This window comes from Rana temporaria, chromosome 11, assembly GCF_905171775.1.
Source record: "Rana temporaria chromosome 11, aRanTem1.1, whole genome shotgun sequence".
Taxonomy (NCBI): domain Eukaryota; kingdom Metazoa; phylum Chordata; class Amphibia; order Anura; family Ranidae; genus Rana; species Rana temporaria.
The window spans coordinates 58,143,646-58,156,638 of NC_053499.1; the positions used below are offsets into that span (position 1 = coordinate 58,143,646).

A 12,993-nucleotide genomic window follows, 5' to 3' on the forward strand; every position below is an offset into this window, starting at 1 on the left:
TCTGGGCTGATCTGTGCAAAACCACTACACAGGATAAGGAAAGTATAACATGTTTATTGTTTTCCTAAAATAACAAAACAAACTAAGCTTTATAATTACTTTAATTAATGACTCCACTGCTTTTTTTTTTTTACCTTAATTCATTCTTTGCATTAAGGTAAAAAAAAAAAAAAAGTCTGATCAGGCACTTTCTGTTGTCAGCATTACTACTGTATGTTCCCTGCGGGGTTTCACTGAGAAGATGATTTACATCAAGATGGCCCATTTATTTCTTTTAAATCAAAGTGAACCTGTCAGCAAGTATACTGTATGAATAAATATCTGTCTACATGAATAACGTTAGTATAAATTTTCCAAAAAACAGCTCTTTTGTCTATAAAAAGAAAAATGTATTCCATCAGCTCCAGCCAAGATGATGCCATCAGTCTACTTAAAGAGGAAGTAAACCCTCATTATGTATTACTTACCTGAGATCTAAGCCCCGGCAGCAGTGCTCATTCCTCACCTCCGCCATCTTTCCCTGAGTGTCTTCCTCGTATCGCGGCTCCGGCGCTGTGACTGGCCAGAGCCACAATGACGTCACTCCCGCGGGTGCCGCCACTAACGGCATGATCGCCGCTAGTAACGCCACACTCAGTGCGCCTGCGCGCCGTTGTCCACAGTGCATGCGCCGTAAACATCGGTGCATGTGTTTTGGAAATATCTCCTAAACCGTGTAGGTTTAGGACATATTTGTTGTACCTACAGGTAACCCTTAATCTATGCTTACCTGTAGGTAAAAAAAGTGGTCTGTAAGAGTTTACAACCACTTTAAAAGCAGGAGAAAGAATTACCTTAGTTTCCCCTCCCCCAGTGATCAGATTGCAACTTTTTAGCAAAACACAAGGTGAGAGGCTACAACATGGGCTGATCTGTGTCAGACCTTTTGAATGCATCCAAAACTGCACAGGCCCCAGAATTGACATTATTGCTTCTTCTCTGTGCCAGCATTTCTGCCCAGGAAGTAGATGCTGACCAAGTATGATGGCTGAAAAAGATGGCGATTACCTTCTGGAGACCAGAGAACATAAAAGTGATTTTAGGAGGTAATACTGTGATCTCTGAGAAGTACTGAATAATAAAAAAACAGATAACTTCGCATACACACATACACACAGATTCTCGTAGATCGGGGCATCTTTATCCTGGCGTAGCGCATCTCATATGCGTTACGCCGACGTAACTTAGAGCTCCGTATTCTCTAAGCAAATGCATCCAATTTTGCGCCGGCGTAACATAAAATCGTCGGCGTAAGCCGGCGTAATTCAAAGTAGGAAGGAAGTGGGCGTGATCCATTTAAATGAACCGTGACCCCATGCAAATGAAGGGCCGAAAGAACGGCGCATGCGCCGTGATCGTATGTCCCGTGCCCCTCTGCGCATGCTCACAACTACGCCCGGCGTAAATCCTGAGTTACGCCGGCCCACCATTTACGCCCAGGGCATAAATACGCCCAGACATGCGCCCGTCGAGTGCAAAAGTACACGTTTGGTTTCTTGAGGTGTAGGTACTTTTGCGCTCTTGACATGGCGGCTCAGCGTTCAGGAAATAGAATAAAGAACTTCACCCCAGAGGAGAAGGCTATCATACTAGCGGCCATGGAGAGGTATAACGCTCGCCTCCATGGGCCATGGAGCAAGGAGACGAGCAAGGGCAGAAGGGATGAGATCCTGACGAGGATCACCAACCAGGTGAATGCCGTAGGCAATGAGGTGAGGAGGCCCCAGGACATCACCAAAAAGATTAACGATATGCGCAGGAGGGTCAAGGAGAAGCTGGCCAATATGAGAAGGCATGCCATGCACTGGTGGTGGACCAGCCTCTCGTATACGGCTGACTCCTGATGAGCAGGTGGTTGCCCGCTGCCTTGAGAGGGAGCAAGTGGAGGGAGTTGAGGGCTACGACTCAGTTGAGCCGACCTCCAGGACAGGCAAGTGTGTTTTTTCTCCTATCTGGTGTGTAGCATGTGAGGGGGTGGAAGGGAATATGTGACAAGTGTGTGGGTCCACCAACATGTGAATGTTTTGTGTCATCCGCAGATGTCCAGGAGGGAGCTGGGCCATCTGGTGCCTCTGCCCGTCCCACACCATCATCCCTTGATGATCATGCCCCTAACCCCCTGGGAAGCCAAGAGGCATTGGTGGAGGGGAGTGGTGCCCAGACCTCCAGTGAAGAGGTGATTCAGGAGGATGCAGAACATCTGGGTGAGGAGGTATCCCTATATCTTGAGGAGTCCTCCCTAACAACAGGTCCATCCCGGACGTCAAGCCTCCGATCATCCAGCCCCTCTGGATCCATCCCCAACCCACCCACTCCCTCAAGTCCCTCCCCCTATTCCAGGCCTCAAGCCTCTCCTGGCCCCAGGAAGACCAGGGGGGTTCCTGAGTTCCTGCCTGAGAATCTGACCAGTGCCCAGGACTCTCAGACCCGCCATATGGGTGAGATGGTCCAGGAGATGAGGCGAGTGGCCGACAGCCTGGCCTCCAGGGGCCACATAAATGATGGGCTGCAAGATGTGGCAGGCAAGACTGCAGTTGTCATCACCTGCTTGGGTGAGCTGCAGGCCACAACGGCTACCCTCGTGGCAGAGGTGCGGTCCCTGTCTGAGGCCATCCAGGGCCACACAGCTGCCATTGAGGCGGAGGGGAGACGTTTGCGGCAGGTGAAGTCAGACACCAACACCATCCTGACCCGCATTGCCGTGGCAATAGAGGGCAGGCCTCCAGCCATGGATAGGCCGGTGGATGCTCCTCCACCTGATGCCCCCCCACCTGAGCCGTCAACCAGGCAGTTACGGGGCCGTGGCAGCAGCCAGGGCAACTAATTATTTTGTGTTTGATTTATTTTTTGCTCTGGTTAAGAGTATTATGATTTCTTTCTTGCTCTGGTTAAGAGTATTAGGATTTATTTTTGGCTCTGGTTAAGTGTTATTATTTTGTTTCTAATAATGCACACAGTGAGGCGTGCAGATTACAGTGAGACTGGTGTGTGAATGGGGGGGGGGGGGTGACACTCCTGCCAGCAAAGGGGTGTCACCCTCGGTCGTTGGGGAGAATTTATCCCCACGACCCGTGTGAATGTGGTATGAATGGTCAGCAACATAATTGGAGCCTTGCCGTGGCGTTGCTGCTCCCAAGTCCTGCATGTTGGCCTTGGGCTAATCCAATGTGATGTGGATGTGGGGTGTGTGCTAGGGACCACAGTGGTGTGTATGCGTGCATTCTTCTTGTGCCATGATGAATGTGTGTATTTAACGTGCAAAGATACGTTCCACGAGACAACTTCTGACTGCTGTTTCCTCAGCAGACGGGGTATCCTCGGGCAGGGGGGGGAATGTCTGGTTCGGGGGTCAGGTCATCACGTATGTCAATCTCCAGGCCCTTTCTCTCAGCAAAGTTGTGCAGAATGCAACATGCACCGATGATCTGGCACACAAAGTTTGGGGAATACAACAGGGTCCCCCCGGACTTATCCAGGCATCGGAAACGGGACTCCAGGATGCCAAATGTGCGTTCCACCACTGCACGGGTACGTATGTGTGCAGCATTGTAGTTTTGCTCTCCTGTGGTTTGGGGATCCCGGAATGGAGTCATGAGATGGGGCCCAAGTGCATATGCAGAGTCACCTGGAAGGGAAAAGACAGGAGGATGTTAGCCGTGCATGTGCCACTCGGACAGTCATGCCTGACTCCCATGTCACTCACCAACCAGCCAGCTGTTCCCGTACACGTTTTGTTCAAATTCTGTTGGGATGGTGCTTTGACGGTATATGTAGCTGTCGTGGCTGGACCCTGGGTGTTTGGCACGAACGTGCCATATGAGGCCTTGGGCATCGGCTATCACCTGTACGTTGATGGAATTCCAGTGCTTACGATTGCGGTATATGTGCTCTGTGTCACGGGGGGGCCGTAGTGCCACATGTGTGCAATCAATGGCCCCCACGGTGCGTGGGAATCCTGCAATTCTGACAAAATCCGCCATTGCCTTATTCCGCAGGTGCTCCTGGGTGGGTCTGATGATATGGTGGGACATGTGTCTGAGGATTGCGGGGACAACCTGGTGCACACATCTGCTCATGCTGGTTTGTGACATCCCAGCCACAACTCCACTTGTACGCTGAAAAGATCCAGTGGCGAGGAAATGCAGTGTTGCCAGTACCTTGACCAGTGGCTGCACTGCATGTGAGCGGTGTGTCTGGCTGGTGATGTCATCCTGCAGGGTTGTGGCCATTTCCTGGATGGCATCAGTGTTGAATCTGAAGATGCGATACACCTCCGAATCCCCATGCCAAAGACGTTTATGCGCGTTTGGTATATCCTCTCCCGTGCCCTCCTCCTTCTACGCGCCTGGGTACACACTAGTATAGCTATGACCATGCCTGCCCCTGGCATGTTGGCATACATATGTGTTGTCCTGCAAGTGTGGTTGCTCAGCTTGTCCGTAACGGTGCTGCTGAAGCTGCTCTCCAGCTGACCTGCACACGTCTGGTGTAAAGTTGCCCCTGCTTTATGAGGGGCAAGTTTAGTCTGGACAGCCAGGGCAGATATCTGCCCCCTAATTGTACTTAAAGCACATTTTTGGTCCGCCCCCCTCTGGGAACCAAATTGGCACATGGATGTCACCTCATTTTCTCACAAATGGATATGTAGGTCTTCCAAGTGCGATGGTAAATCTTCCTGGAGGACGATTTCTGAGCACTCCTCATGGTAGAGATCGCCGAGTCTCAGGCCCCGTACACACGAGAGGATATCCGCTGGAAACGGTCCTCTGGCGGATTTGGATCTGATAGCTGTACTCACCATCAGATCGAAATCCGCGCGGAATCCATCCGCGGTGACGCGCCGTAGCCGCGACGATGACGCGGCGACGTGCGCGACGCTGGAAGGTAAAGACTTCCACGCATGCGTCGAATCATTACGATGCATGCGAGGGAGGGGAGCGGATGGACTGATCCGATGAGTCTGTACAGACCACCGGATCAATCCGCTGGACAGGATTCAAGCGGATAGATTTCTTAGCATGCTAAGAAATTTTTATCCGCTTGAAATCCGTCGGCTGGATTTTTTTCTGCCGATAAATGTCCGCTCGGACGTACACAAGACCGGATCTATCCGCTGGAACTGATCTGCGGATAAATCCCAGCGGATAGATCCGGTCGTGTGTACGGGGCCTGACAGGCCCCGGTCTCTTAGCACCTGGCTCTCAATAGCCCTGCCGTTAAAAGCCAGCGACTGTAAAACAGGATGGCGTATGGGACCTTGAGACAGCAGGTCCTTTCCTAGCGGTAGATGCCAAGAGACGTCTGCTACTAGATGCACTAGGTCTGCTTCAATGAGCATGGAGGAGCAGAGCAGAAGCGATACTGACTGACAGCAGCGCTCTGCTCAGGGAGGAGGGAGAACTGAGCCATCGGCGGTGTTTCGTGGCTCGGTTATCAGTGCAGACACGGCAGGGGGCAGCTGCAGCATTGGTCTGATGCTGCATCCACCTAGGCAAGTATGATTAGCCAAAAAAAAAAACACATACTTCTCTTTTAAAACTATAGGAACTGCTGTAACCAATATGTCTTATAGATATTTACAGTAATAATTGTAACTAATGGGGGCAGGAAATGATAAATGCCAGGCTCAATTCATATAATAGCACAGATGTCATCAATGAAGTTACTCTCTGAAATTGGGGGCACCTGTGCTGCCAAGAGCAACCGATGCATTAAAGCTTTTCTGGAGTTAAAAGGGCATTTTTTTTTTTTATTATTAAACCAGCGGAATACACTGAAGTAGCTGAAGGGACTTCAACAATAGCCACTGCTCATGTTGCAGTTCTATTGTTGGGTTCCTTGAAGATTTTGGAGTGTGTATGCGCCAAATTTATATCCATTTAACCAAAAGATCTGATAGTGATACTGGATGAAAAGACTTGGTTTCATAATCTATATTAGAGGTCGACCGATATGGGTTTTTCTCTGGCCGATGCCGATATTTAGGAATCTGGGCGGCCGATGGCCGATATATGATGTCGATTTTTGCCGCCGATATTTTAGGCCAATTTTTTTATTTTTTTTTAGTGGCACTGGCTCGTGGCACTAATTGGCACTGGAAGATGGCACTAGCAGAAGGCACTGATTGGCAGGTGGCACTGGATGGCACTGAAAGATGGTACTGATTGGCAGGTGGCACTTATTGACACTGGCAGGTGGCACTGATTGGCAGATGGCACTGGCAAGCACTGACTAGCAGGTGGCACCAATTGGCACTGGATAGCAATAGTTAGCACTGGCAGATGGCACTGGATGGAAGGTGGCACTAATTGGCACTAGATGGTGGCACTGGCAGTTGGCATTGGCAGATGGCACTGGATGGAAGGTGGCACTAATTGGCACTGGATGGTGGCACTGGCAGGTGGCACTGGTGCAAAAAAAAAAAAATGGTGTCAGACCCCCTCTCCCTCCAGTATAGACACCCCCCCCTGCCCCCCGTAGTACAGACACCAGAGAGCGGTGTGTGTCCCACAAGCGCAGGCCCCTCCTCCTCTGTGGGTGTAAACAGAGAGGAGGGCCGCCGTGCTGGGTGTACCAAGATGGCCCCGGCTCCGGAGCTAGGCCGAAGCCGCGGCCTTTCCTGAAGCTGTGACCGCGGCGGCAATCCGCAGATTGCCGCCGCGGTCACAGCATCAGGAAAGGCCGCGGCTTCGGCCTAGCTCCAGATCCGTGGCAAAGCTAGCGGTCATGTAAAATATCGGCCTAATTTGAATAAAATGCGGCCGATGCCGATTTCTCCAAAACGGACAAATATCTGCCGATATATCGGTCGACCTCTAATCTATATTCCAGTTTCTTCAATAGGTGTTCCAGTAGGTTTAAGGTCAAGGATCCGTGTAGTTCACGCAAGTTCCTCTACACAAAACTCATCCAAGAACGTCTTTACGGACCCAGCTTTGGGAACAGGAACACAGTCATGCTGGAACAGAACAGGACCTTCACCAATGTGTTGCCACAAGGTTGAAAGGGCAAATTGTCTTTGTATGCTGTAGCATCAGCAGTACCCATTACAAGAAACACCTAAACTCAATTTGGAGGGGTTTCTTCATACTTTTGACTCTTTAGTGTAGGAGTGATGGTTTGACAGTACAGTTTATGTTTTATGGCCATTTATTTATAGGCAGGTTTACATCTTGATAGCACTACTATATAGCTCTTAGATGCTGCAGACATTGTAGGGACTTGAGGTAGTTCAAAATGGCTGCTGTGTCTCATTAACTGCATACCAGCATTTCTTTTCTCTTAGGGCTCACTATAGAGAACATTTCCTAAGCATAAAACAGATGATTGAAGAGCTTTAGGAAGCATTTTTTTTAAACGAGCGTACAAACGTTGACGTGTGTCTGAAAACTGAAAATCGGGGTTCAGTATCGCTAGTCGGCACTGCAATAAAAAAATAAAATAAAAAATATACACTTTTGTAAAATGTAGAAGAAAAGATTGTACCATACCTGATGCACGAAGAGTAATCTCAGAGGATTCTTGGACCTGTGCAAATAAAATCTTACTGTTAAAATTCAGATACAAACCAGCAAGCGGCATATAGCACATCAACCTCACCTAAATCTGTACACAGCAAAGTCCCAAGGCTATGTTATATAAAGTACTTTTTTATAGTATTACTTTCATATACATCTGCAGACATTCCAGTGCTTTCTGCCAATAAGGACAACATACGCTCCCAAAAGAATTATTTAAGCAGCGCAAGTAACCAACATCTTGCCAACTATAACAGCACGGACATATGTATCACAGCACCTGTAAAGGTACAAGCTATGGAGCCTTCACTTCATCTTTAGTCATTGACCTGAAAAAGGTATGACGGATGGGAGTCTCAAACTCCCTTTACTGGAAAATTGTTCTAAAATAGTAATCGCTTCAGGATTAGTGGAAATTTCCTCATTCTGTACCAGACATACTTTTAGATATCCATTATGTACCTATTTATTTGGCAAAACCTACATATTATGCAGCAATAACTTTGGCATAACCTACAATACATATTTTTCAGGATGAATAAGGCTTTTTGGTGAACATGCTTTCCAAGAATAACTGCATTTTAGACCTCATTCACACGGGCCCATCAATGTGTTCCATACATCCTCATGCAGGCAGTCCCATTTGGAAAAAGCCCCTGCAGGCACGGGTCTCTGAGCGCAGACAGTGCGAGTTCAGGGGCACACACCCACACAGATGTAAGAGTCTGTGCAGCTGCTGCATCCCAATTGACCTGAATAGGACTTCCTGCACGGGGATGCATCTCCAAGGGGGTAAACCCTGCACTCGCACGAGCGTACGTTATAGTATACCTTGTCTGAACCAGGCCCAAGATGATTTTTTGTAAATGCAATAAATTTAAAAACTAGTGTTACTGTAAAAACACGATACATCACATATATAACACACACAAAATTAAATTTGTATATATATATATATATATATATATATATATATATATATATATATATATATATATATATATAAATATATATATATATATATATATATATATATATATATATATACACACACACATACACACACACACACACATATATACATATACATATACACACACACACACACACATATACACACACACACACACACACACACACACACACACACACACACACACACACACACACATACATACATACATACATACACTAAGACTGCAACTAACGATTATTTTCATAATCGATTAGTTGGCCGATTATTGTTTCGATTAATCGGATAATAGCCTTTAAAAAAACAAACAAAAAAAAAGCATTTTTTAATTTTGGGCCAATTTGTTGTTGGGCAGATTACAAAACACAAATTGCCGCAAAAACACATTACATGCTTTTCTGCAGCTTCTCCATTGAAGTATATTGAACCAAAAAAACAAAATAGCACCGTTTTGCATTAAAAAGTCCTTGCCCTTTCTAAATACGCAGCAGCTGAAAAAAAATCATGGATGTGAACGTGTCCCATAGGAAAACATGTAAATGAACTGTAGTGCGTTTCTTCAAAAGCACCAAAAAACAGAGGTGTGAACCCAGGCCTGAGATGTTTAGCAACATAATGGGGTTAAAAAAAAAAAACATAAGTACAAAAAGAGCAAATAATCGCTACAGTAAGGTGTGGGACAGTGAAAGTAATATTTACAGTAGCGATTTGCTTTTTTGTACTAAAGGGCTAATTTTATTTTTTTTAACCCCATTATGTTACTGGCCATTTAATCGATTATGAAAATTGTAATCGATTAATTTCATAATCGATTAGTTGTTTCGGCCCTAATACACACACACACTTCATGGCAATTGCTTTAACAAGCAATGAGGTCTGTAAAAAATAAAAATACTGCAATAGTAAAAAGAAGTGCGGGAATAGAAAATATGGCTGCAGTATCAATCTAATGCTGCAGTTGTCCCCTGCTGGCTCTACAACAAGAACTGAGCAAACAAAACAAAAGCTGCTAATCACTTAGTTAATCGGTCCACTCTTATGCCACGTACAGACGGTAGTTTTTGGTGATGAAAAAAAACGACGTTTTAAAAAACGTCATTTAAAATGATCGTGTGTGGGCAAAACGTTGTTTTATGTCTTCAAAAAAACGACCAAAAAAAATTCGAACATGCTCGAATTTTTTGTGTCGTTTTTCAAAAAGTAGTTTTTTGTTTCACAGAAATTGACCGTGTGTAGCAAGAAACGACGTTTAAAACGACGTTTTTAAACCCGCGCATGCCCAGAAGCTAGTTATGAAGTGAGCTTCAATGGAAAAAAGTGGTGAAACGTAACCTCGCTTTGCAAGAGCATTGTGAAAAAACGATGGTGTGTAGGCAACATTGTTTTTGAAAATGATGTTTCAAAAACGTTGTTTTATTTCATGATTTAAAACGTCGTTTTTTTTCATCACAAAAAACGACCGTCTGTACGCGGCATGAGCAGAGAGGCGACTGTCAGTCATTGTTCTGCCCCCTCCAATACTCACTGGAGCTTGGGCTGTTGATCAAGCGGGAGCGGCTGTCTCATGCTGTCTATAGGAGCGCTGAGAGGCTGAGCCAGGTGCCTGCTAGGTATCTGGGCAAATCCCAACATTATTGTTGGGATACCTGCAGAGCCTGGACCGGCTCTGCGACATCAGCGGACGGTGGACTTTTGCCCGCAGACAGCTGAATCTGGGTCACAGGATTGCAGAACAAAGTCCTTTCTTGTGACCCACAAGAGAAGTAGGGCCAAAACAGCTTTGGCCTTATTTTTGCTTTAACAGTTTTGCAGGAATGAATGTAAAGTAATAGAAGGGATGAAATCTTTACTAGAAAATGCCAATTCAAGCTCCTCCAGTGCCTTGTTACATTACCAAAAACACATTTGGTGAAAGAATCTCAGGGGAAATAAAGATCAGCCAATCTGAACTCTCAACGTCTTCGAAGATGAACAATGCCTAGGAGGGGGAAGATTTGACTGGCAAATTCTCCAAGAATGGTAAGTATTTCAAAAAGGTTTAAAAAGGGAAAAAATAAATAAAAAATTATATTCAAGTATGCATTTCTTACTTACAGTAAGTGTGAGGCCGTTTGATGTGCAGTGTAAACTATATGTAGTAATCTGGGTTTGAGCCAAGACTTCCAGTTTCATAACCAGAACATAGTCCATCACAACAGCCGATAAGAGAAAGTAATGTACACGGTAGGTCTAAAATGTTTTGTCAATGGTAGCAAAAAAAAAAAAAAAAATTACCTTTATTGGCCTTTAAAATAATCGCCATTCTTCACAACACACTTTTTGAAAAGTTCACAAAGCTTCTGGAAACTGTCAGCAAAGGCCTCTTTAGGAATCAATCATAGAACCGCCGTCACACATTCTTGGATTGCCGTCAACATTTTCTTGAGCTTGGACTTATGCAGGCAACTCTTTCGGGGTCGTGGAGATGAACGCCATTCCATCAATTGCTGCTTGGATTCCAGATCGAACTGGAAGCACCAGACACATCCCCTGGGACGATGGTTCGCAGAAAGGATGGATCCTGGTCACACATGGTAATGAAATCTCCAGAGGCTTCCATCTGTTTTGCCTTCTACTCGTCTGTCAGCTTGTGCGGCACAAACTGGGAACCAATTTTCTTCCGCTTACCCAAATCTTTGTGGACGATGGTGTGCACCATGTTCTTGCTAATGCCCAATTTCTCCGCCATCAGTCATAGAGGCAGTCGCCGATCTCGTGCCAGCACATCCTGCACTTGTTCAAACATGTCTGAGGTTCTGTTTGTCGACAGCAGACCCAAATGTGGCTCAACCTCAGTAATTTCCTTTGAATTGTGAAAGCATTTGAACCAGTCGTAAACATAATTTCTGCTTACTGGTTCAGTCCTGTACACTTGCACCAACTTTTTATTGCGTCTCTATTGCAGTTTTCCCTAATTTGTAGTAGAACTTGATGTGCACTCATTGCTCCATTGCACTGTGACCCTACCTCTCACACGGACTACGTTAGAGTGCCTGCAGCAGGTTTACCCTGACAGTCACATTTACTTCATGCTAGTTGGCCCCTCTCAATGCGTCTCAGGATAGCAATGTGAATGCGTGTGCACCTGGCCCATGTTGCCGTTGAGATATCGGATAATTCACCAAACTTTTTAGGCACACCTCATTCTAGCAATAAATACAAAGCTTCCTCCGATTGGCTTAGTCAGAGGTTGTGACATCAGTCCCCCTCTCTCCGACTCAGAGGAAGCTTTGTATTCATTGCTAGAATACATTGCTTTCTTTAAATGGCTAAGTGTCCCTGTGATAAATTCTGCTGTGTTCCAGATATGAGACTGAAAGTCTCAGCTTGAACCTGGAGCACAGTGCGGTATGCTGCAAGTAGCCACAGGTACATACAGTTTATACCGCACATTCAGCAGCCCCACGTTAGTGAGGGAAAGAGTATCAAAAGATGGAGTTCAGCTTTCACCTTCTACTGCTCTCAGTCTACTCCAAATTCTCAAATTCCTTTTTTGCTGCTGTAACCTGGACTTCCTGTTAGAGGGTATCTATGTTTGTTTTCTATGGTCTCACTGTATGATAGAACATAACCACCCTCTCTTGCCAGCTCCTGAGATGGACTATGGGATGTGTAGCGTGCATTGAACAGTGCGCACGACCACAGCAACTTGGCACTGCTCATTCCTAACGAATGAACCGAGAGGCAAAATTGAAGTTCAGGAGCTCTTTTAAAACTTTACAACTTTAACATGGTGGATCCCTCCAGCAACTACCTATATCCCTGCAACACGACTGACCAACCTGTGCACCCTCCTCTTACCCTGAAGAGGGAATAAACATAGCTTCAAAAGGTCTTGGGATTATCCTGCGAACACCTCAAAGGATCTAGACATACACAACTAAAGGCCGGTCTGGTGCTCCAGTACCAAGAGTAGTAGGGCGTCTGCTCAAGTATTGTACACTGCTATGCCAAACGCTCTTTATTGACTATGACTTTTTGGTCATTCTTTGTTGCATGCTGTACTTTTTACTCTATTACAGTGGTCTCCAAACTGCGGCCCTGGGGCCGAATGCGGCCCTTTGCTTGCTTTTATCTGGCCCTTGGGGCAGTATTTTATTCACCGATACCAGCGAAGGGGCACAGTTCCTCCCAATGACACCAACAATGGGGCCCAATAATACCAATAATAAAAAAACAGTCCTTCCAATGACACCAACAGTGAGGCCCAATGACACCAATACACAGTTCCTCCCAATGACACCAAAGATTGGGCACTATTCCTCCCAATGACACAATGATGAAGCACAGTTCCACCAAATGATCTCAACAATGGGGCACGATTGCTCTCACAGACTCCAAAAATGGGGCATTGTTTACTCCAGCTGGACAATTTCTACTCATGATGGCCACAGTCCGGCCCCCCTAAAGTCTGAAGGACTGTAA

The 12,993-nt window shown here is 46.0% G+C and overlaps 1 protein-coding gene across 2 annotated transcripts in view; it reads right to left on the reverse strand.

The window, feature by feature from the left end:
* Positions 1 to 12,993, reverse strand: part of HRAS (HRas proto-oncogene, GTPase) — a 91,187-nt gene that overhangs the window by 43,866 nt on the left and 34,328 nt on the right. Inside the window, exon 2 of one of the 2 annotated variants that reach the window (XM_040328603.1) lies at positions 7,530 to 7,566. The exons of the other annotated variant lie outside the window; for it this stretch is intronic. The gene's annotated coding sequence lies outside the window, so the exon portion shown is untranslated. The remainder of the gene's footprint in view (positions 1 to 7,529; positions 7,567 to 12,993) is intronic. 2 annotated transcript variants of the gene reach the window in all.